Source organism: Anomalospiza imberbis, chromosome 2 (genome assembly GCF_031753505.1).
Source record: "Anomalospiza imberbis isolate Cuckoo-Finch-1a 21T00152 chromosome 2, ASM3175350v1, whole genome shotgun sequence".
Taxonomy (NCBI): Eukaryota; Metazoa; Chordata; class Aves; order Passeriformes; family Viduidae; genus Anomalospiza; species Anomalospiza imberbis.
The window spans coordinates 56,199,353-56,224,310 of record NC_089682.1 but is presented as its reverse complement, the minus strand read 5'-3'; the positions used below and the strand labels follow the sequence as shown (position 1 = coordinate 56,224,310).

Genomic DNA, 24,958 nt, shown 5'->3' with positions numbered 1-24,958 from the left:
GGAATGCTTTTTTAGCTTCTGTCATGTGCATGAGCCACTTCCCTTGGAGCATCCCTCTCTGCCATTGTTCTCATCCTCTACTATCCCCACTCCTAAGCAGATGCTGATGCCGTTTGGACATGTCTTGTGGAAATGAGCTTCTCTGTGGGTTGGAGGACTGCACTCTGCCTTTGGAGAAAAGAAGGGCCAGGATTACTACTCCCAGAAGAACTGAAATATCTATTTACCCACAGCAAGAAAATGTTATTTTTGGGGCAAAAGGGAGCTGTAATGTTTTCCTGTTACAGTAGTTGGCAGCATTTCTCTATAGCCCAAACAGTTTTTTCTTACAGGAATCTTTACTCTTTGCTGTAAGTTTACTAGAGGGAGAGACATATATGAACAATTCTGTTATTCAAACACAATATACTGACAGTAAGACAGGCTTAAACCCTGGGAGACTATCGGGATGGAGTGAAGGAATAGCAGAGTGGGACCCTGAACCAGGAGCCTGAGCTGAGAGGATACTGGTGGCTATGTGCAGAGAAATGTTACATGTACAGTGATTTTTAAAGCACAGACTATTTGGAATAAAGTAAGGACATATCTTGCAGGTTTTTCCCCTGGGTTCATCCAGATGTTTCAACTTACTAGATTGGAGTGGTGGCATGGGGAAATGTGAGCCAAATGAGTTAGCTAAGACAATTGCACTTTGAGGCTGAGGTAGCTGAATGAGCTGATCTAAAACAGGAGGAGCATTTCATGGAAATACCGAAGAAAGCTGGGTAGCAACTTGCCTCTCCTACAGAACAGATTATAAGCCATCCAATGACCCTGGTTTTCCTCTCCCATTAACATCTTTAACCTCTTTTGCTTCAGGGTAAGGTTAATGGAGAGGCTGCAGTGGCTTAACCCTGGCAGAACTTGTCTTACTCTGTAGCTTCATCTTACAGAGGTCACACAAACCTGACAGACAAGGGAAGAATGAGTTCTCTCTTCAGGGAATGCTGAAGGGCCTCTAGTTCAGCTGGTTGCCAGTGTTTGCCCCTGTTTTGCCTAGTCAGTGTGAGCACTAGGTCCTTTTCTGCACAGTTCCCCACACAGCTGCAGCACTGGCACTTCTCCAGAAACTCTCCCCCAGTCCAGGTACCTACCAAATACACTCTCCTATCAGCAACAAGCCATGAACAGCAAAGAAAGACACTTGATTTTGGACATAATTTTTTTGTTTGGGGAGAGTGTTGACCATGATGTGGCTGATTCAGCCAGGGTATAAGCGGCTGTTGTAGCTATAGCCATGGTGCAGCAGGTGTTAAATCTAGTGCATGGGTTGCACTGAACACATTTGCAGCTTGGATGCATAGCTGGATGGTAAAACCGTAAACACCTCAGGCCTAAATACCACAGGAAAACCCCACACTTGTATGTATATCAGATGTGTTTTCCTCATGGCACCATTCTTTAACAGATGGTTTTTAAACACCTTTTCTCTGTGTTCAAAGGAGCAGAGGAATGTTTGCATCCATCCTATCCTAAGGCAGTGGCCTCCCACGGGCATTTGGGGCAGTTTGTGGGCACTGCAGAAGCTGTGGTGCACAGCCCTCTGCCTCCTGGGGGCTCAGCCCACACCGATGGCAGAAAGGGCAGACTTGCACTTTCCAGCTCAGCATCCCTGGCCATCCCCTTGTGCCAGCTCCAGTGTCCACCCAAGCATTGGCCAATTCAGCAAACTGAGCCAATTGAAAATTAACCCTACAAAAAGAGAAAAATAACAGGAGGGGAGGATTGCACTGAGACCAATCAGCCCCTGGCACCACAGACCCTACAGCCAAAGGAGCACAAGAGTCAGCAGAGGGGGAGAGCTGCCTTTTGGCTGGAGCGCAGCTGTAGGTCAGCTTAGGCCAGTTGTGAAACCGCACAGCCCCTGTGCTGCCGAGAGAGTGGGCGTGCTCACCAAGAAACCTCTCAGTGGAGAGCTTCACTGTCAGTGTTTGTGTTAGGGAGCCTGGAACATCCCTAATGGATTCAGCCACTTCCGTGATTCATGTCTGAGGCCTTGAAGATTTAATGGCTATTTTCCCAAGCAAGAAAACTGCAGATTCTCACTGCAGTGCACTGTGAGTGCCCTTCGAGGGTGATTTTGTGTCATCCCACTAGAGGAACTGCCTCAGGGCAGAGCTGGGTCTTGTTCTTTTGCCAAGTGGGAGGCATAAATAGTTAATAGAAGAACAAAAGAGGACAGCTATGCCAGGGTATACACCAGGGAAAGTGAGAGCCCAAATTAACCTTATGGCTTGCCTTTTGAAGAACCACACCAAGTTTTGGATGTTTTTAGAGTAGTGTAACAGCAGTGATGGTGTGAGGCTATAAGCATGATAGAATTTATAGAAAGAGATTAGGTCTACCAGCTGACCATGTTGTAGTAAGCAGACACATAAGCTCTTCTTCAGGCCTGTTTTAGATTTGAAAAACTTATGTCTCTGAAAGCATGTTTTGCCTAGGAAATAGGTTGGTCTAATAAACATCTTTTCCACCGGTCTTGCTCCACTGCTGATTTAAGGGCACACTTCTGGCAAAAGTTTCAGCTGGAAATTCAATTCTCACTCTTGAAACATTAACTCATAGATGCACATTGTTAAAGGCACATCAGAGGCAGGAGTGCGGTGCACCCAGTTACACACTGAATTAATTCTTCTCCCTTCGCTCCCCCCTGCCAGGCACCACCACACGCCATCTAGTGAAGTAACAAAGAACGCTGCCGTGCACATGTAGGCACGGTATTTATCGTATTAAACCATGAAACGATGCCTACTGGAGAGAGCAGGTTCTTTTTTTCAAACTCCAGTTATTTGTTTTAAGGTAGCTACCCTAAGGAAAGGGCCTTTCCCAGCCTTTGCTGTTACATAAACTGGGGCACGTATCATCACTGCTGTGATGGGATTGATATGAGCAGAAGACAAAATTTACACAAAAATTGCTTAATACATACTCAGTAAGCTTGAAGAGGCCTGTAAGGTATCTGTTGCCTCAAATACTTCCTGGCTTAAAGGTAGATGCTGTTTCAAAACTAAATTTATCACCGTGTAACTGCAGCCCAGAGTGAACTGAGCTCCTTGGCCCTTGAAAGCCACATTCCTGCCGATGGCGTGGCTGCAGCCTGCGCTGCGGAGCTGAGGAATCCCTGTGTCCTTCCTGCTTCGGGCTGTCGTGCTGCAGCAGCAGCCAGCGCTACAGGAAGTAATGCCGAGCACACACCCTCCCTTTGTGCTTTAGGAACCTTACAAAGGCAGCAAACACTTGTCCTTTGTCAGCGAATAAAGCACAGAGCGTAAGACACAGAAGATTTATAGGTATGCTGTCCCAGCACTGCATGCTTGGATTTACCCTCACTCAGATCCCATTTGCTTTAATAGGGATGTTGCTGCTAAAACCCGGCACGATGTTTAAAATATTTACCCCATAGAGAGCAGATAATCTGGGAAGTAACAAGGTGTCATTTCCTACCAAATGTGCTCTCTGACTATAACCACATGTTAATGGTACTATTTAGGGGCATGCTAGAGCAAAGAGCCAATTCACCACTTAGCAGCACAGTTAAGCTGTGCCGCCATGTGAACTAGGAGGGTTCTGTTTGCTGTCATGCTGATATTTGTCAGATAGGAAAAAGAAAAAAAATTGTAATACCAAAGCTGGAACATCAGGCTTCCTTGTGTGTGGCTTGCTTTTCTTATTTTTCTTTTAATACTCAGGACAAAATATTTTTTTTCTTGCAGTCCAACTCGGAAGTTTATTAGATTTCTATGAGTGCTTCAGTAGTGCTCCTCACACATGACCACCACAGATAACATGGCAGTTCTAGAGATCACGTTAAGCATGGCAGAAGGATGCTTCATGTCAGGAATTCTGCCTTCCTTTTCAATGTCAAAATGTCAAAATGCTACCTAGCCTTTCATTTTGGCAGGATTTTCCCCATTCAGGTGTTGACATCAGCAGATTTTACTGTCATTTGCAACATGACGCAAAGACAGCAGCTGAGTTCTCCCATCACTTCACCTACCCCTTGCTCAGTTCTGAATGAAGGCACATCAGCACTGCACAGCTTAAAACCTCTGAAGAAGCCATAAAACCCAGCAGCCCCTATGAAACTGTAGCCTTTCTCCTGCCCAGACTAAAGTGGTGCTTGATTGACTCTCCTTGTCGGTGGACAAGGAGACTTATTATGAGATGTATTAATGAATGTGTTGGGAGGGATTGACCACAGTCCTCACCTTGAAATTGCTTCAGCTTGATTTCTTATGGAAATGAGGGCAGCTGTACACATATATCTCAGTCTCTGCTTTTCTGCATATCTGTCCTTCTCCCAGCAACTTCTGAATTCTCTGACCATTGTCAGCAATCTGTAACAGAGGAGTAGCAGTCTTAAAGATAATTAAGTTGCTAAATGTTCATTAAAGCTGGCCATGAACTACAGGAGAAAGAACCTATTGTCATTTAAAATAACAATGTGGCTCAAAACTAACTTGTCCCAAAGAATCCCTACCGGGGAGGATATTATGTGAACCCTTTTCTTCCTCCCTACACATGTGTTTAGTAGAGCAGGATCCAGCCCTAAAAACTAGTTTCTTTCTAAATTAATTGTAAGGTAGAATCCCAGATATCGTATTGCATAGATAATTAACCACCAAACACTAATGAATTACTTCAAATATGGTGCAAGGCGCCACAGAGAGTGTGCTGTAATATCCTGTCAAATGAAGCAGTCTATTCAAAACTGTAATGGGATCACTAGTAGGGTTGCCCAAAACACGAGAAATAATCTAGTGGGATTAGAAAAGTTCACTTTGATGTGGAGTACGTGGTAGCATCCAAACAGTTTTTATCAGGTCCTCGCATGAAGCTTGTTGGGCTTGTAGAGCTTGTGCACATGTTGCTGTTCGCCCATTTTATACTCTAACCCCATCCATTTTGTGCATGCTCGCATGGCAGCAGCAGCAGCAGCATCCCTGTCTCAGGCAGTTTGCAGGGAGGAATCACATCACTCTGCGGCCTTGCCCCACAAATATAAGAGAGCAGAGTCTCGAAGCACAGATTGAGCAAGGAGCTGACATTGCTTCGTCAGGAGCCCAAACCCCCTTGTGCTGTGACACAGAGAAGGGGTGGGAGTGACAGACATTGCCTGCTCATCCCTGAGCCCAGAGCTACCACTTGAAACAGATGTCTGTATGAAAAAGGCCTCACACCTGCCAAACCACCAGCCTCAAGCTTCCTTCCTTGTTTCTTCAGGCCTCAGAATAATAACAGCATTTGTGCAATATGTACCGCGGCCTGTGGTTTTCTCTTGTCCCTGTACACATGCTATTGAACCTCCCCGGAGCAAAAATCAGACAGCAAAGCCTTACAAGATGGCAGAAAAGAGGTGAGCAGTGAAGCAATGTGTACTCTGCTCAGCTGGGTTCACTTTTCAACACCAATAATAAAGGAGGAAAAGCGTGGGTCAGTGTTGCAAACCCTGCTGGAGAGGCATTTGAATCTGATAAATACTACAAGCACCTCATTTGCACATAGACTGCAGAGCACTAAACTAGGAAAATAATCCGTTGACAGAAAAGTCATCTTGAATCGGAAACTTTTAAGATTTCATTTTTAACTGCGGTGAGAATTTAGCGTTTTATTGCTGCTTTGCTTTTGGTTCCTGTTTTTACTAGCATTGAGAAATGAGGTGCCTTAGGAAGCTGCATGGTATGTAACAGGCAGGAGCAGCCTGTATACAAAGGAAGGAAGATGATGTGGCAGAACATTGTTGAGGAAAGATCCTGTTTGTACAGGGAGCTGCAGAATAGCAAACCAGAACAGAGCAGGGATGCCGAATTGACAGGAAATCAACCCAAAATTAATCTGAATCCTGTTTGTGTGCAAGAGCCCACTAGAGCCACCACAAAAATTTCAAAATCAGGCCTGTCTTTTCTCCGATTCTTTATTCTGTAGTGGAGTGGAGAAGAGAGAAGAGAGGGCAGACATGCTAGCTTGAATTCTCCTGCCAGTCTTTCTTCCCAGTGCAGTCCTGCAGCAGCAGTCAGGTTTGTATCAAAACTGCTAGAGCTGATCAAAAGTTTCTCAACAGTCATTCCTAGCTGTGTTTTATCCCAGGGACACTTATTTCAGGAACAACTTTTAAAAGGTCCTGGCTACCTTTCTGATTTTTTGAGATATATTAAAAAAACATCTCTTAGGGGTTTTGGTTTTTTGGGTTTTTGTTTGTTTGTTTGTTTTTTAAAACAATTAACTGATTCAATGAGCTTCAGTTCCTGATAAATATTTGCCTGTTCTGTAGATGCTGTATGTGTAGCAGAAGGAAGTGACTTTCCTGCAATATATGCCCATTTCAGGTCACATACTCTTTTGTTACCCCTTTTAAAGCACAGCCACTTAAGGTCATTACATTCTCTAAATAAGTCTTTAATACGGTTGTCAATAAACTCATCTCCTCAAAGTCATATCAAACATCTTGATAATATCTTGTTATCCCTGCAACAGGAGGATTAGCCTGTGAGTAATCTGGGTGGTGCTGCAGCAAATGTTTGGGTTTTTTTTAATCGCTTCAAGTGGTTTATGGTCAAATTTAGAGACCAATACATGCAAATCCTGCATCCAAACCTGAGCATTTGTAGTTACTTTTTTGCTTGTATGTAACCTTCTTGCTTTGGTGTGAGCAACTTTGATCTTTGATACACTGACCAGCTTCCTGCAGTAGGCGGAAGAGACATTCTTAACTGTGTCTGCAAGCTGCGTCAAGAGTTTATCAACGTTGCTGACTCCTAAAATTCAGGCAAGCAGTGCCACAACACATACTATAAATGACCTTTTTATCCTGGCCTGCTGGCTGTAAACAAGCTTTATACAAACATAGGCAAGGAGAGCATGAGACTAAGGTGTTTTTTGATTTTTTTGTGTTGTTGATCTGGTGGTTTGGGTGGACCCTGCTGAAGTCCCCCTATAAAAAAGGCAGTGCATTGAAATGCCTCTCCCATGAAATTTGGAATAATCTTAATTGTAACACACCAGAGATATTCTAGCACATATCAGATGTGTCCTGGACCTGAGCAAACATGATTCTTATCCCAAGGCACACAAAATGCTGTCAGCCAGTACTGACTGGGGAGTGAATCACTGATTCAATGAGCTTCAGTTCCTGATAAAATGTCTGGGAGAGAAGTAACTGGTCAAGGAGTTTTTCTAGGCATTGAGAGCCTAGAAAGCCTGTTTCCCCAGGAAATTTCCATGGGGAATTTGCGTGGTTTGCGCTTTTCTATGGGTGATGAATGATATCACTGGGTAATTTTGGTCATTCTATTGGCAGGTGCAATATAGTGGGGCAAACGAAAAGCAAAGGGAGATAAAATTCCTCCCTTGTTTTAGATATGTCATCTCCTGCTCCTCACAATGTGGCTGGCACCACTCACTCTCTGTGCTAATGGGGTGAGGCAAAGCGACACTGGAGACAGCCAAAGCTCTCGTGCATAGCTATAGCAAGGGGGGGCAGTGCCATGGACTCCATCAGCTCTCCCTGCCAGGCATGGAGAGGTGATGTATGGCTAGGAGATCCCCAGTCATAGTGGAGTGCCATGTAGCCAGGGGATCTTGGGACTGGAGGGTTTGTGGACAGATATGGGCTCCAGGCAGCAAGTCCTGCCTTCCCATTTGGCCTACATATGAAATCAGGGATGTGTCTAGTATATATTTATATCCAAGTGATCCCTCCTGGAAGTCCCATCCCATGCTGGGGACATGTGGGATACATGCCTCCCCAGCATGCACACTGTCCCTTTCATAACTAGCAGTAAATGACCCAACTCTCTATGAGACAGCAGCAGTGCTGCAAGTTCTAAATTAAAAAAAAAAAAAAAAAAAAAAAAAAGCCCCAGCATACTTCCCAGTCCCTAAGTTCTGATGTCTGAGTATGCCGGGTGGCATCCCAAGTGGGATGGGAGCTGCAGGCGTGTACTTCAGGTAGCCATCAGCACCAAGGTATGTATCTGCAGGATGTGGGTATGGGAAGTGCCTGCCCAGGTCTGCTTCTGCTGCTTCAGTGTTGACTAGGCAAACTAAAAAATTCATTGTGGTAAGGAAGGTCCTCTCTTCTCACCATTTTGGTACATTTGTGCAGCCTCTCAGGGTTTGTATGATGCATGTCTGAAAAGGAAACAGGAAGGAGCCACAAATGGAAATTTCAAGCTGTCAGAGCAAACCCCAACCAACTTCCCATAGCCGGGGCATAAAACCCAGGCTGTGCACTTCAGCTTCAAGTGACAGAAGATGCTGAATTTTACACAGAGTCTTCTGAAATCAGCAAGTGCTGGAGATGAAAGAACTGTCTTCATCTTGGTTCTGTCTGCCCCAGGAGAGAGCCCAGGTTCCAGCATCCCTTGGCACAGTTCTGCCTGTTGCCTGTGAGCCCTTCCTGAGATGCTGTTCCTTAGGCTGGCCACCTTATTTTGTTTGGAGGTGGCTGTTGGAGAGGAGCTTGGCAGGTATAAAAGCTCTGCTGTGCCGTTTGCTGATGGGGGAGAGAACACTCCCTGGTCTGTTTTGTTCACAACATAAATCAGTGTCACATTTGTCTGTGGCTTCACTAGAAATGTACCAGAGAGTTTTAGCCCATAGCTGTATAATGCATGTCCAGCTGCTATGAAAATGCATGTGAACAGAACAGGAGAAAAGATCTATAATATGAGAGCCAAGTACCTGTATCGTCAAATATTTCTGTGTGTACACCATTACCCCAGTCCAGAACTGGTCACCACAAACAGTGCATGGAAGATTACAGAATTTATTCTGATCTTCAGTTAATCAATTTCTCACCCAAGAACTGATGAGTGTGCGACCTTTTTCTAGGAAAGAGCCACTCCCAACAGCTATATAATTTCACAAATCCACAAAACAAGCATGTTGCCATTCTGCAAAACCCTCATACCTATGGAATTCTCATATCCTGCGAGGTGTGGATTTCAGATGAGCAGTGCTGGATTCTTGGATTACTTTGCTAGGCTGAAGGAGCATACACAATACATGTGCATCTGTAAGTTGATATAAATCCAACTGAGACTAAAAAAATTAGAGGTGAAATTGTGCAAGTTTTGCAAACTTACAGTGTCCCACACAGGTGGTTGTTGTGCTGGTCTGCATTCATACAGGTGAGGGCTTCCTTGTATGCAAATGTGAGGATGAGTGAAAACGTGATTGTCCCATAGTACTGACAGATTAAAAACATGATTTTCTAGAGCCGTGAACTCTAGACTTGGCAGAATGGACAGAGAGAGGATAATTTTCCTTGAAAAGACTGGGTAGCTGAATAGGGATTCTTTTAAATAGGATGAAAGTAAGAGAGCAAGGGGTGTAGATCATCAGTGCTTCGCAGTTGGAAAAAAGAGTGTGAGCATTTTCAGTCCATGGGGAGATGAAAGGAGAGAGAAAGCAAGTCCAGAATATGTGAAGGTAGAATCTTCATAAAGTCTTACTGCAGGGCTTGTTTTCTGTGCTAGTGGTTTGGGGAACTGGTAAAGCTGGACTGGGACATTAAAGGCTGTAATCCCAATTCATCATTTATAGCCTGCTCGTGTCCAGGCAGACATGTCCATCCCAGCCTTCTCAGATACAGTGAACTGCTGCATTTCACAATCATGGGAAGGGCTTCCCAGCTGCATGATCCGAACGTTTTGAAGTGACACATGGTGCATTATATTAACTTGGTTCAGACAACCAGCTTTAAACATCTGAATCTGATTTCTTGATGCTAATTCCTCTTGCTCAATCTTTATTTCAGCTGTGTGGAATTCTCAGACCTTTCTGACCCTGACTTATCATTTCCTGATGTTTTATTGCTAAGTCATTGAGGTTTCAGGGATGCTGATGTTTCTAAAATGTGCACACCTTTGATTGTACGCATGGCTGGCGTGTCAGAGCAAACATTTCATATGCTCTGTATATATCACTGTCTGCAGCGCTGTGTGCTCTGCAGTTACACCATTTGGTGTGCTTATCTGCATGCCCCATTAGTGCAGTCCTCCTTAAAATGTGGTTGTTATTTAAGGCTTTTCAAAAGCTCAGCCTCTGCACAGTACAAAATTTGATCTGAGCCTACGTCCGCTCTTGTCACTCAAGTACAGGTTCCATCTGTTCCCCTTTTCCTCTCCCGTTGCTGCTTGCCACATCCAGACCACATTCTGCTTATACATTGTACAATAGACATTTCTGCACACACACTTCTGAAAATGTTGCTCTTAGTGCTTTATTGTTCACATGTGTCTTGTTGCTTAAGGCAAGTTTTATCAGTAACAATTTTGTTGTTTACTGACACATAGAATAAAATGGGTACTGTTAAAATGTGACGGGGGGAGAGTAAAATGACCTTTGATACACCAGTTACACAATTTCTGCCAGCTTTCTGATCATTCTCCCCTGCCACTATTTCCCCAAATTCTGTAATTACCCAAGAATAAAGCAAGATCCTAACATCACTCACAGCCTCTGCATGAGGCTGCTCCATGTTGGTAAAGATTCACCAGCACCTCCCCTGCTCCTGAGTCTGATGAGGATAGAAGATGGGACCTTCTAGTTCTCTATTCCAGCAAGGCGGCCCTGGCTTCTGCTTTAGGTGTGCTTTACAGGTCCCCCATGGTACCTTGCAAAATGGTTATATTCTTCTATTTGGGGAAAGACAATTCCCTACAGGAACTAGTTCTGGAAGAGGAATCAGTGCTGGGAAGGCCTATGAAGATGCTTCTCTTGCAGGAGCTGAGCTGAGCTCTAGCAGTTCCCCCAGTGTGCAGACTGAGCACACCCAGAGGTATGCAATGACAAGGGAATTAATGCAGGCAGATTCCCTGGGAGCCTTCTCAGGCCTTTCCCATCACACCTCGCTCCAGACCTGTGGTGAGACTGGAGTATCTGCAAACAGATCACACTGGGTGGAACTCCCAGTAATGTTCCTGGGTGTCTGCAGCAGGGATGGCACACAGCCCAACACACTGGATTACTGCCACCCAGGGATTTCCCACACCAGGAAAATCCCGAACTGCCCAAAACCTCCAGTTTCCCACCTGGAGAAACCCAAGACCTGCCCATGCCAATGATAATTTCTCTTACTAGGGAAGACCACAAATGGTAGGAATAGACCCAGTTTCTATCAGATGAAAGCTCCCCTGCCAAAGACAGTTTGTGCTTCCAACACACAGTCCCCTACAAGCAGCCACACAGCTCCACTTGCATCCTGCACGTGCAACCAGACGCAGAAAAAAACACCTCAGAACAGGGACATAAAGAGCCTTTTCTGTCTATGGACTACAGCCATGGCTCATAGGGTGTCTCATGGCTGCTGTTCCACCCTGTGGCTCCCATCCCACCCAGTCTCCTCTGCAGATCAGCAAAAGCAGTGAGGAGACCCAAGGTCTCTTTTTCCTCAGAAGGGGTGGGCAGGAAGAGCCAGCTTTTGTTTGCACCAAAATACTCATCATTTTCAGATACAATTCACTGCATATTTTGTGTACTGCCCTGTACCAAATTTGAAGCCATCCATTGGTCAGAGGGGAGGCATGAAGGATACGAAAGAAGAGAATGGAGCAGAGCTCTTGGCAAGCTGTAGTAGATTGGAAAGGAGGCAAGTAGGAACAGAAATGAAGCAAGTGCTCAAAAGAGTTATTCAGGAGAAACAAGGGCTTTAAGTGACATTTGAGTACACGAAAGAAATCACTACCTGTGGTTTCCACTGATGTTTGGAGTGCTAAAAGCAGAAGTGGTTACTGAAGTCTAAACAGGAATGTGAGGCTGAGCTCTCAGCTTCCTCCTAAATTGTGTGATTTACAGGCTCACTTGATTTACAGGCTCATGTGCAGAAGAGGTCTTATTTTATAGAATTTCAGGCTTTTTTGAAACAAATTGCTTTGTGAGCAGTGAAACTAATGACTCTTGGTTTCCTGAGGGTCTCTGACCACTGCACGGAATACAGCGGAATATTAAATATTCACCTCCCTTCTCTCCCCTCCTCCTAAAATAAAATGGCTGCAATACGCCCCACTCTTCCCTCTTTATATGCTCTAAGAGCCTTTCCTGGGCTGCAGTCAGGTCCATATATGCTGGCTGATCATCTAATTCATACATGGCCAGCCAGCATGCACATAGTTGCTAGCCAGATGACTGCTGGCTGCATTACTTTAGTTGAGGTCCCTGCCCCTCACACAGCAATCAGTTTGAACAAAATTTAGAGAGGAAAATAGTAGCTGTTGAAATTTCTATCTTTCAGTCCTATGTGAAATCAGGTTCAAATTATTTAAGGAGCTGGACAGATAGATGGTATCTGAGTTAAAAAGTTTCTGTTGTATCGGCTTTGGATGTGCATATAGGATATTAGTCCAGGTTCTGGAATTCATTTCTCTCTCTCTTTCTTTCTCTCTCTTTTCCAGCTATTTTTATCCTGGATGTGTTCTGTGATGTTTCCCACACAGCACAGAAACTGGCACAGCTGAGGGGTGAGTGAGTGGTGGGAGAGGAGAAATCAGGGGATGCTTATGTTGGTGCTGCTGCTGAAAGAAGTGCTCATCAAATGATAGCCTCTCAGATCTGTGTAATGTGGAGTCCCACACCTCCCCACAGAAAAATTGTTACTCTAAATATATTCACAGTCTTAAAGTGCTCAGATACAGGGCAAAAAGAGCTACAGAAATTAAGGAAACTCTAAAAATAACCAGCAGAAACAGCAGCAAGTTTTGAAATGTAATGTTTTCTGTCACGGCTTAACATCTTAGTACTGCCCACATTCTTGTGTGTACATCTCAAGACATCCCTCTGCACTGGATCTCATAAGGAAAATCCTGTTTGTGGCAGCTCACTCTCTGCACAAAGTTCGCATCAACTCAGAAACCCTTTATCTGACTTACTATACATACAAACCTCGAGCTTGAAAGAACAGAGGTTTCATATGGAAAGCATAGGAAAAAGCTTCTTGAGCATTAATCTATAAAATGAGACCTCTAATTGTGAACCATTTCTTCAGTTAACTATAGATAATTATAACGTGTGAGATCTGCTTTTTCCCCCATGTTCTGTTTAACACTGTTTGTTAGACATGAAAGGAAAAGAGGATTAAAAGGGAGAGATGGTATTGTAAACAACCCTTCAGGGAAGGTGGGAAAACAACAGTAACTCTCTCAAACAGAACACAAAGATGCCCTTAGGAAAAGGTTTTCAGTGTCCTGCATTTGAAAGTTGCTGCATTTGAAAGCTGCATTTGAAAGAATGAGTAAATTGATGTCAAATATTGCTTTAAGGACTGACAGTGCCATCTTTAAGATCTCTAGCATGCACCACAACTGAGAAGAGACAAAGGAAATTTTTAATGGGCAATAAATGGATTAATATTTTTGATGCAAAGCTACAAGCAGGTTAGTTCTCGTGGGATGTGGTTTTGGTCTGTACTTCCTGGCACCGTGACTTTATGTTTTTCATTTGCTTTACACTGTCTTTTGATGAAACACTGATTTTTCTTTTAAAAAGGAAAGAAAAAAGTCGTCTTAGTAAATAATCTTCCTTTGAGTTACAGTAAGTCCCTTGAGGAATACAGAGTTGGCTGATTTGGGGGTTGTGTAGGCACATGCCAGACCATCTGCCCATTATTCTGTTATGCCTCGCCTCACACCAAGCTCAGGTTGCTTGGTCATCTCTGCCCTTGCAGAGACGTTGCAAGACCACCTTGTACAGATGCCTCCTTCACTCAGAGCTACCTGCCAAGAATCTTTCAAGACCCTACTGATGTCTTCCCAATCTTTCACCCACTCAGGGATCCCAAAACTGTAACACCTGTTCCCAGCTGCCTCTTACTTATATCCTCACATTTCAGATATGCACAGACCACTTCACAAACATTTCCTATTCCCCATTTCTCAAAAAAATCCTTTGCCATCACCACAACATTGAGACAGATCTGCTTACACTACCATAAGTTGCCAGCCTTAAAAAAAGAGAGAATCAGCTCAAGTTTAGACACACAGACACAAGGGAGCACATGCCCAGCCTTGAGGGAGTGCATCAATAACACCTCCACCCTCTTCACTGCTGCTCTCTGGCTCACTTAACCTATTCCCAAGGGTCAACCACTACCTTCCAGTACTTTCTCTGTGGATAAAAAACAGTTTAACTTTTCTGCTCAGCTGCTATGTTCTAGCCCTTCCAGAGCAACTAAAACCCCAGTCTGCTCACACTTTCATGCCAGACCCTGCCTCTCAGAGCTACGAGCTGTACTGCTCCTTGAAAATCTCCCATCCTTCTCCCAGCACTCAGCTTCTCTCCATGAGACATCCTGACCAAGTGCAGCATCTGCCCTCTCTGCAGGAGAGGTGCCTGTGCTCCAGCACAGATCACATGACTCCCTTGTCCTTGCAAGCTTGAGTACTTCAGTACTTGGACAGAGAGACAGGTTTGGCTCCTCTGTGTCATCTGCCTCTCTTCTCAGGGCATTTTTAAATATATTCCCAGTCTCCTCCCTCTCATTAGCTTCTGGGTTAGTCTCGAGCTTATCCCTATCTAAATGACAGGCTGCCAAACAGACAGATAAGCTTTCACTTGGTTTCCACCAGAGAATGTAGCTTCCACCAGGGAATGCAGCTTTGATCTGCTAAGAGTATAACTTAGCAGTTCTCCTGCCCCATCAGAGATGACACCATGTGGGATCAGCTCTGCTTGTGCCTTCTCTCTCCCCTTTGGAAGTTACCACCAGAAAGGGTGCTAGCTTTACACTATCCAAAAGCAAGAACTGCACTTATCACACCTTTCATACACAGGTACATACTCAGACATACATACACTGGCTCTACTGCATCCCGTCCCTTTTCTGAGCAACTGGAGCATGAAAGTAGAGAAGCAAGAGGATACTGAGGTGCTCTATGTGTTTATGAGAGAGAGACTGCTTGAACCAAGTGGCTGTGTTCTGTGTAGTCCCAGCTAACTGGCACAAGGCTCTAGCCAAGCTTGTTGTGACCCTCTTTGGAAAAACTGAAGTTCAGCTTTCCGTCTGGCTGATAAAGTTGGTATTGTGAAGAAACCAGAAATACAAGTCCTGCTCAAGAGCTATGCTGTGCCCCAGGCAAGAATACAAATACAGGCTTCTCTCTCCAAATTACAGTGAAAAAATCAGGTATTCTCAGAGCAGCCCTGGGTGGTAAAGCTTTGTTTGCTGAGGTACACGAAGTGTGTAACTCTAAGGGCAACGATGTGAGACTGGGGACAGCTGGGGCAGGGAAACAGAAGCCCATTTGGATAAAGGGTTTCCCCGTGGTGCAGAACCAAAGAACAGTTTCAGCACCATGCTTTTCCTAGGCACAAGTCAAATCGTCTCGATGCCTCATTGGATTTGACTCACCAAAAACAGCATCACATTCAGCACAAGGTGAAGCACAGAGGAATTGCATGGGTAGGTGTTTGTAGAGAAGCAGATGGAAAAGGTGGGTGCTCCAAGACTATCATGGCAAGCATGGAAGAAAAAGGAAGAGTTTGAAGAGGGCTAGGAAAATAACCTCAAAATTCTCTTTACCACGCATGAGATCAATCGTACAGCAAGGTTAAGTCTCGGTCTTTTCAGTGGGAGGAGGAAACCTCCCAAGACGAAAGATGTGCTCCTATTCCCTGTCCTCATCCAATGCCCAAAAAATCATGGCAAGCATCAATATTGTGTGGAACACCAACCCTAGTACATATCAATGTAAAAATGCTTTAATTCTAGCAAATGACAAATTCCATCACACTTCTGGGAATGTCCAGTTTCCCAGCTTGTTTTCTGCTCCTTCTGTGCCTTGATTAATGCTAGACACGGATTTATTCTTAAAAAAAAAAGACACTTGGACTGAACAAAACAGTCCTTTTACTGAAAAACCTGTCCTGAAAAACCACAGTCCTGAAAAACCACACTCCAACATCCCTTCCCTCCCATTCCCTTGCTGCCAGTGCAGTGCTGGGCATAAGTCATCTCTCCAAATGCAAGTGTCAAACTCAGAAAAGGAAAACCAAACAAATTCCTGGGACTCCAGTTAGTGAACTGAGTGAATCCACACTGACTGTAAAGCGCAAGCTACACTCCAGAACTCACTGACACCTCCCTGAAATCCTGAGGATGCACAGTTGGAGACCCAAAGCCAGACCTATAACGTGCTGTAGAAAAATAACAGCTGTGAAGTCCCAAGTCTTGCCATAGCAGGGACTCTTTGGCAGGTATTTCAGAGTCCACACATCTAGACCCCAACACTATTCCCATCGAGTACTGGTGTGTATTTTAACTTGGACAGTGCCCAATCTGCACAGTTAGTGTTTTCCACACAAAAATGCCTGGTTGGTAAACTTCCAAGAAGTTCTGTTTTAGACTCAATGAAGAATAGCAGCTTTTCATGGAACTTGCCTTTCTTCTTTCCTCCTCTCTCTCCCCTCAGCCCAGAATAAGATTCCTAAAACACCCATAAATTTTCATTTGGAAGTGCTACCTGGAGTGCCTCATGGATGTCAGAGTTCATTTGTTCTGTCCTTCAGGCAGTGGGATAGTTTCATTATAAGTCCTTTTGTACCTTGAAAAAATACTTGGGGGGGCAAGGAAGGTTATGGAGTGTCCGATCTTTACCTTTTCAAACTGCTTTTCCCGTGTCTCGAAGAGAGTGCAGTAGAGGCTCTGCTGTTGACTTCTGAAAATTCACAATTTTTAACACTGTGCTGCTGCTCCTATGGTGTGTATGAGTGTATGGTCACTTATCACCATGAAGGATGAGGAGCAGAATCACAGCTGTGGAGAAGCCACCCCTCCATGGTCAGAGTATAGATTTACTGATGTGCAATTGCCGCAGAGTAGGAGATATACACGGATCCTACAGGAAACCTCTTATTCTCCTGTATTCATGTTCCCCTACTTCTGCATAAGAGTTGTCCCACAGCCTGCAAACCATGTCCTAAATAGCTGAAATTTGCAGGAGCATGCCATCTTCTTATCAGCTCCAACTTTGTGGTACATTTCTATACTTGTTTTGTCCCATTCTATGTCTCCATAGCGCTCATCCAGCAAGAACTGAGCTCCTTCCAAGTTGTAATGATCCTCACTTGTTCACTCCCTCACAAACAGAAATCACTTTGGCCAAAAGCCAGGACTGCAAAAAGGGCCAGGCACATACATGGGCAGCTTAAAAGCATCTCAGCTTTGGGAAATCCTGCTGGGCTGTAAAAGCTGCCACAAACTCAAATCATATCAAGCAAGGCCTGTCTGATAATTCTTTGGCTCAATCCCCAAACTGGCTAAACTGCTTTTCCATACAAAGTATTTCCAGGTGGGTTATTAGGTCCTGTATCCCTTCCATGTTGTATTCTCTCATGGTTGAAAAAGACATTCCTTAGAACAAGCTATTTTTAAAAGAAAAACAAATATTCTCCTTTATATTTCTGGCTCCTCTAAACCAGGATACTTTGCAAGACACAAACTGTTCCCACTGAGTAGCACACGGGTCTTATCTGCCCACATTGTCTGTGCCTGTGCAGGACTTTCTGCTGGGGATAGAATTTACATTTTCACAAGGAGATTGATGCTGGTAGAAGTACCCGCGTGAACAGTTGTGCAAGTATGAAGGGTCATGCTCTGTTAAATCTAGTTTCCCTTCCTGTATTTTTATAGCAGCATCACTGCAGCCACATTTGAGTCTATGCTGCTTTAATTGTACCGGAGGAGTTAAAAGGAAAGAACTGAGCCAAGCGTGCCCCACAGCTGGTTGCTGGCTGAGCTGTGTGAATTGCAGTGTGAGGAGGCAGAAGCCTGGCTCCACGCAGCTCTCCCAGCTTCAGGTAGGCACACTTGGGCTGTTTTACCCTTGTGCACACGAAGATTCATCAGTAAAGCTTTGCTGAAATAGCTGCACCTATATAAAGCCCTCATGGTGTAAGACAGCAAAGCTTTGGGAGGGCTGGTTTGCTGCACTCCCTGTGACGGATGGAGCAGGCAAACCATTGACCGACCTGCTGTGACTTTGGCCCATTGCAAAAATCTGTGCTCAGTGAGAAAAGGATTGTTGGAAATGGGCCACAAGTGTGAGACCTGTAGATGTGTAACTGGATACTGCATGACAGAAGTACATACAGAAAAGACAGGGTTTTCATTTGAAAACCGTAAAGTAAGAAAAAAAAAAAAAAAGGCATTTTGTTGGTTGATTTGAGTCTCTGGGGTCTCTGAAGAGAGGTGGAGACAGAACGATATGTAACCCAGAGGTTTCTGTAAGTTAAGACAAACTGTTTCACTTTGAGACACTTGCAGACGAGATGATCTAGACGTGTGTCTCTGGAAAAAAAAAAATACCCCCAGTAACCAGCAAAATCTGGCCAGGCGGCGAGGGCCGGGGTCTGACAGAGCGGCAGGTGAGCGGCCTGTCCCCAGGGAGGGCTGCCTGCGGCACACGGTGCCAGCCAGCATTTCTTTCACAGCAATGCTGGGAAGAGGCAGGTCTCGATGGGAGCCCTGGCAGCTGCGTGCCGCCTCGCCAGGCCTGTGCTCCGGCTGCAGCCGGGTCCGGAGGGCTGCAGCCGGGTCCGGAGGGCTGCAGCGCTGCACAGGCCCGCTGCATCCCCGTGACTCAGGTACCCGGGAGCGCAGCTGCCCTGCAGAGCCTCCCCGCCCGCGGCCCTCCCCGGGCCGCGATCCTGACATCGCCCACTCTGGATACCGTCATCTTTTTCCAAAGACAGCGCTGCCAAGCGCTGCTGCCAGCGGCTCACGGCTGTGCCAGGCACTCAGCCAAAGCTCCTGCCCTTGGCCCACGCCAGCTCGGCTGAGGAGTCCTAGTGAGACAGCGTGAGGACTCCTCTGGGCTGCAGAACAGCCTGGGAGTCCTGGAAAAACTGCGGTACTAGCAGCCTGGCAGAGCCTGGAGAGAGCGCCGTGCTCTTGAGGGACAGCAAAACAAAGCAGGAGCCCTTGCAAACGCGTTGTTCTATTTCCTCCCGGTGAATAGCAGAAAGCCCCACCCAAATTTCACTCCTCACTCCCACTTTATATTAAAAAACAAACACACTAAAAAAAAAAAAAATAAAAAAAAAGGAAAAAAAAGTCAACATTTGCTACTGTGTGTTGTCCTTGCTTCCATGTGACCCAGGCATGTGATTAAGTTGCTGATACTTGTTTTTTCTAGGATCAAATTCATAGCTACTGTAGAAGCCTGTGTAACTTGTCAGAGCAATTCTCTACCCTGGCAAGTTACACAAGCTGAGGAGCTTCTGTCTGCCACAGGGTATCCTGCCTATCTCAGCCTTCTCCCTGCACGTGTGGCTCCCTCTCTCCATCCCGTTGCAAAGCCACATTTTTAGGAAAACAGGCAAAATCCCTCTTAGCTGCACTGCAGACCTTGGTGAGAAGCCCCACCCCATGGTAAGTCAGTATTTTCTTCCAGCCTTTCTTCCTCTTGGAAGTGTTGTTTAAATACAAAAGAAGGATAAGACTTCACAAAAAAAAAAAAAGGCCAGCTTGCCAGCCCGCTGCATGCTCTGTGTTTGGTTTCCGCTCACAGCCTGCACAGCCCTGCCTGTGTGGATCTGTTGAGTCATGTTGCGTGGCTGGATGGGATGGGGCTGTTTGCTTTAAGCCTGCTTTTTGTTCCCAGCTCTCCTGAACCATCAAATGTTATCCATGCTAGGGAGCCACAGTGTTGTCATCAGGCCCCTTTCCCTCCTTGGCAGGCAGGAGCTCTGGGGGATCAAGGGGGCCATGCAGAGCCTGCGTAAGGAAAGCATGGGGACACCCTTTTCCTGAGGGGGTAGAAAGAACCATGGCCCTGCTCGTGGTGTCTCCCTGTGGCCAGTGTGCAATGCACTGGGCCACGTCACAGCAGCTTCTCGGGTCTCAGTAGTTCCTGTGGATAATGCATCAGTGACTGCTTTTGAGCAAGCCTCTGAGATACCTACACAGGGCTCTGCTGCTGGAGCTGGCCAGGGACCAGGCCAGCACCTGATCTGAGGTGTCGTATTTACGAACCTGGAGTCCAGCCAAGGTCCGTGGCTGCGCAGAGGCATGAGTAGGAGCCAGTGCTGCACTGTTGCTCCTCAGCACCCTGTCAAGGGAGCACTGGGAGTGTGAAATGCCCGTGTCTTACCTCAGCATTAATTCCAGAGTACCACAGAATCATGGGATGTGTCAGGCTGGAAGGGACCCCAGTGGGGCATCTGGTCCAACTCCCTGCTCAAGCAGGGCCATCCTGGAGCACAAGGCACAGGATTGTGTTTAGGCACCTCTCTGGGTGTATTGAAGCAGAAGACACAAGTGTCAACCTTAGAGATCTCCTCAGTTTGCCTCAAATCAGTGTGTGCTTCCAACTGATGCAACACAGTCTTCTTGGGATTTGCTTTTAATTACAAATGAGCTTTTTGTTCACAGTAGTAGATACTAACTTTCCTTACAGGCTTTGACTGCTTACAAAGGTGTTCCTGCAGCAGTGGTGTCTCCTCCACTCTGTCTGCAGGGCTCACTGGTGTTAAATTGCTGTAGATGCTTCTTTTTGCAGCCATCACCAAGCAATGGAGATACTGAATGGTTTTTGAAGCAGTTATCAGGTGTAACAGTCATATAATCTTCCCCATACAGAAAAAAAATCTATTTTTCTATGGATGTCTTGTTTTGTTTCTGTCAAACATAAAGCATGAAGGTAACACTGGATGCATGCTTGCTTTTCCCTTTTCCCAGTGTTTCCCCTCTTCTGTACTTTGCCACCCTCTCTTCCCTCTTGTTGGAAAGGTAAATCTTTGAACATAACAATTTATCATCCCATCTTTTCATATTGCCTGGATTTGAATAAGAAAGTCACAATCTCTAAATCTCATTGAAAACTCCTTGAGTTGCCCCATTCTTTGGGGAAAAAAATTGTGAAGTTAGTGCTCTTCTGTTTAAAAAAAGTGATATTTGGAAAAGACACATTGCTTTTAATGGCAGTTCAGACTATCAGAACCAGAAAAGTTTATGCTTTCTATGCTGAAGTAAGAAATCATAAAATTGATAACTTTTTTTGGATTGGAAGAGACCTTCAAAGATCATCTGGTCCACCCCCACTGCTGTGGGCAGGGACATTCTTTCACTGGATCATCCAACCCATCTTTTAACATTTCCAGTGATGAACATCCACTTTTCTGGGCAAGCTGTTCCAGTGTTTGGAAGTCAGTCAGCATGCATCATATCCCCAAAATATGTTTATTTCTAGCTTTTTTAGTTTTTTTGGTATTCTGGTCTTCTTGATTATGGCTTGTGTGAGCACCTAGTTGCTTCTCTGGGCTCTAGGACTGTGGCACAATAGTCTGAAATTCCTTCTTCTCTCCCAAGGAACTCAAGGCAGCTCATGTCTGGTTTTCATCAGACCTCTCGTGTCTCTGACACAGGCTGGGGTCTCTGTGCACTACTGGTTTCTTTTTGCTGAACAGGAGCCTCTAAATTTTTAAAAAAATTTATTCCCATGGTTGGAGAAGGTTCTCTTTTGCCAGATCACCAAACCATCAGCATAGAGATGCCAATTATCCATAGGTCCCTGAGTACTTGGATAGAGATCAGTGTGTGATATTCAGGAGCAGTCAGTATAATTTTTTGGTTTTTTCAGATCAGTATAGCTTGTTGTTTTGCACTGAAAATTACTTTCTGATATTAACAACCCCCTCTCTTCCCAGAACTCTTTTTTTTCCTTAGTGATGCCAGCAGGAAACCCATTTCTGATGGAAGATATTTATAGGAGTAATAGACCTTCAGTTTTCCCGATTTCAACTGAAATGTCTACTTTGCATTTAAAAAAAAAATAGTTTGAAATACTTTGAGAAGGTCCGCCATTTTCTGAGAAACTCTATTAAAAATTAATTTTCAGTTCCTTCCTTTTCTCCTTGCCAATATTCTCTGACAGGTGGGTGTTTTTTCTGGCCAGGAGTGGGGCTAATCCACATCTGTTTTCTTCTTAGCCTGGCAAGGCCTATAGCTCAGAGATTGGCCCTGTACTTGTACTGCTACTGAGGACAATAAGTTGAAGCTCTTCACAAAAAAAATTCAGCTGATTTCATTCTCCCAAATCAACAGCTACTTTCAAAAACAGAGAGGAGTACTTTTGCCAATCTCACATCTCTCTTATTTCCCCATGAAAAGTTACTCAGACTTCTGTGCCAGCTAAAGGAGAAGCATCAACTCTCCTCAGTGGTCATCACAATTAACTTGAAGCTGTGAGCCACAGCTGCATTTCATGAGCCCAGCGCTTTCCCATGCAGGAGCTTTATCTTTAGTGAAGGGTGCCACATTAGAGATGAGCTTCCACACTCTCAATGGCAAGTCTTTTGCAATAACTGTTGATCAAATAAAGTTTCTGTTCACAGCACAGAGCCAAAAACTGTTTTTGATTGCAGCCTTGAGGGGTATTTCTTGGCTCATAATCAATGTTTTAAGCAATGTGCTGCTCTACAAGTCATTACCAATGTTTGGAATCTCTCCCTTCTTACTATTATCCTCAGAGATGTGGAATGAAGACTATTTACCTTTCCCTCATAGTTCATTATGATTATTAAGCCAGGTATGAGGACTTGTGCATGAGAGTTTAATATAGCAGGCCTGTTCTGGCTGTGATATTATTTTCAGAGGAAGTGAGTATATTCAGAAATATGGCCAAGTTTTTATTTTTTTTCTTCTCCTAACTGTATTTGTGTACAAAGATTTCAAGATTTCACAATACCATGTTGTATATGCTCTGTGCTGAAAGCAGTAATAACAAGGTTTCTCACTGCCACATTACCAAGACACTTAAGCCTCTTCATTAATAATCTGCTGTCTATACCTTCAGAATCCAGTGTCTCTTCTCACCACTGCTTCTTCTCTCAGCTGCCTTTCCACCCCTCACTGAATTTAAAGCTATTTTGGGTGTCCCACCTGCCCCCTTGGGTCCTACCAGCTCCTGTGAAACAGATCCTGAGGTCATCTCAGAGAAGTGAGGAGTGACCAAGGTCCCAGCATAGATGGGGGGATGTGAGCACTTGCAGATGTGTCCACACCACACCCACAGCAGCTGTTTCCAGCTGGAACCACAATGTGCTGCTGTGCAGTGCCATGCAGGGGTGCTGAGAGGATAGGAAGGGGTGTATATCTCCATTGTGACAAGATTGCACAGCAGCAAAAGAGCAAATCTTGCTCAGCCAGGCTTTGACCGATCTGGTTATGCTGATTCTAGCCCTGGGAGCACCTTGGGCTTTGCAGACCACCTTCACTTGGTGCAGTGGAGGTGTATCCTGAAGTCCTTTACGGCTTTCTAGCTACACGATTGAGCCCTGTTTTCAAATAGACTCATTTATGTGAGACTTCCACACATTAACAATTACATTCAGGCTCCTCCATGCCAAAATCTCTTTGGAAAATGCAAGTTGCTGTTATAAGTCAGGGCAGACAGTGGGTGGATTAATTGTTACATCTGAAGTCTGCAAGTAGTAGTTCTCTTAGCCCCTTTTTCCAAGGATAGGGAGATGGCAGTGGTGAAGATCCTGCTGTTGATGGAAGTGGGAACACAGAGACCAAGCTGCGATGGGTACAGAGCCTGAACTGTCCTTTGCTTCCCTTTTAAATTTAGGCTTGACAGGTCACTGTGGAACAACCTGATATATCTGTTCTCTAGATGGAAAAAACTGAAATTTCTCAGGCTTTTTATTTGTCTCGTTTCATAAGCACTTCACCCATCTTTAAATAAAAATGAGATGTCTGCATAGCCCGTGAGCACTTTCACACTGTACAGTTTTCTCCTGAATAGTGAATATTTTCCTGCTCTGAAGAATGTGTTTTTTTGCTGGGCCCATCCATTTGCACATTCTCCCCATTGGCAATGTCCTTTATCCTCTGCTTCCGGGTCACTGTGTCACTACATTGGAATCTGCAGGAACAGGGACTGTTTCATGACTTGTTCATGTAGCACCTACAAAAATGAGGTTTTAATCTAAACACACATCCCTAGTCCATAAATACAGTAAATTGGCATAATGAAAATGGATAAACTGAGAGTGCATTTCATTGTGGAAATAGTACCTAATATGGGAATAATTCCTAACTCCTCAGGGTTCCAGTGCTTCTTTCTGCTTTGCTTTGAGCACTCAAAAGCATGCTCACCGCAAGATGGTTTGTGTTAGGAATGATGACATTTGCTGAATTAAATTTCAAAAATATCTAAGTGGCAGCCCTACTGGGCCAGAGTCAAGAACTTTCCCATGTTTTCTGGTGCTCAGGCAATGCTGTTGGTTGGTGACTACTGAGTTTTCAGTTTATACTCTCAACAACACATTGCTGATGGCAAATATGGTCTGACTCTTTGGTCTGGAAGCCTTAGCAATACAAATCTGTCTTTATAACTTAGCTATGCTACACTAGCCAAAGAGAGAGCAGCATTAATTAATAATTCTATAGATATGTGGATGGCTTTTATTAATAATATAACCAGGTATTTTGTTAATGTTACAGTCCCTGAGAGCAAATGCTCATAACCAGTATCATGCTGCATTGAACTCTCAGGAAGGAACAAGACATACATGCTCCAAAGCAGTTGACTGCAAGAAAAAAATAGGTGGATATAGGTAGGATCATGTAGGGTCAGGAGCAGGTATGGATACAAGGCTCTGCTAGCAGAACTGAGTAATGGGGACATTGTCTCATCTTGCATGGGGCTATCACCAAGGCTAAGTTAACCTGTGTCAAAACTGTGTCTATGAAGAAAAAGACACAAGTCATTGCCATGGGAGACTCCCTTCTGAAGGGAGGAGACCCAATATGCAGTCTGGAACCACTTCTGAGGGAAGTCTGCTGCCTCTCCGGGACATGGGTTTAAAATGTGAAGAGAAAGCTTCTTACCCTCAGATTGTTCTCCACTATTAATTTTTAGGTAGGCAGCAATGAAGTTGCACCAGGAAGTTCAAGGGCAATCAGGAGACACTTCAG

The 24,958-nt window shown here is 44.7% G+C and overlaps 2 long non-coding RNA genes across 2 annotated transcripts in view; one reads left to right on the top strand and one right to left on the bottom strand.

The window, feature by feature from the left end:
* LOC137468939 (uncharacterized) overlaps positions 1-24,958 on the top strand; it is a 67,678-nt gene that overhangs the window by 17,530 nt on the left and 25,190 nt on the right. Inside the window, exon 2 of the long non-coding RNA XR_010996265.1 lies at positions 12,435-12,500. This is a non-coding gene — a long non-coding RNA (uncharacterized lncRNA). The remainder of the gene's footprint in view (positions 1-12,434; positions 12,501-24,958) is intronic.
* Positions 593-11,183, bottom strand: LOC137468935 (uncharacterized). The gene is made up of 2 exons (XR_010996264.1): positions 7,440-11,183; positions 593-7,407 (listed from the first exon to the last, which is right to left on the bottom strand). It is a non-coding gene; the product is annotated as an uncharacterized lncRNA (long non-coding RNA).